Source organism: Fukomys damarensis, unplaced genomic scaffold (assembly GCF_012274545.1).
Source record: "Fukomys damarensis isolate Sample0158 unplaced genomic scaffold, DMR_v1.0_HiC HiC_scaffold_20, whole genome shotgun sequence".
In the NCBI taxonomy this organism is placed as follows: Eukaryota; Metazoa; Chordata; class Mammalia; order Rodentia; family Bathyergidae; genus Fukomys; species Fukomys damarensis.
Window position 1 is genome coordinate 3,642,824 of NW_022900932.1, and position 306 is coordinate 3,643,129.

Consider the following 306-nt stretch of genomic DNA (forward strand, 5'->3'; position numbering starts at 1 on the left):
GTACCAGAGATTGAACTTGGATCCTTGCACTTGCAAGGCAGGCACATGAACCACTGAGCTAAATCCCCAGCCTTGAGGTACATTTTAATAAGCTTCTAACTTTAAAGTGCTATCACCTTCCAGTAGTAGCACTTTCACTCAGAAAGATGGACAGAGAGACTCACATCTAGAGAAGTATGTTCTCACAGTACTTCTTTAAGATTTAAAGGACTGCAGATTTAGCTCAGTGGTTCCACCCTGCCTGCCTCGCAAGCAAAAGGCCCCAAATTTGATCCTTGGTACAAAAAAAAAAAAAAAAAAAAAAAA

The 306-nt window shown here is 40.5% G+C and overlaps 1 protein-coding gene across 4 annotated transcripts in view; it reads right to left on the reverse strand.

The window, feature by feature from the left end:
- The window catches only part of Fkbp5 (FKBP prolyl isomerase 5), a 70,868-nt gene that overhangs the window by 18,658 nt on the left and 51,904 nt on the right, over window positions 1–306 (reverse strand). The gene's annotated exons all lie outside the window — the stretch shown is intronic.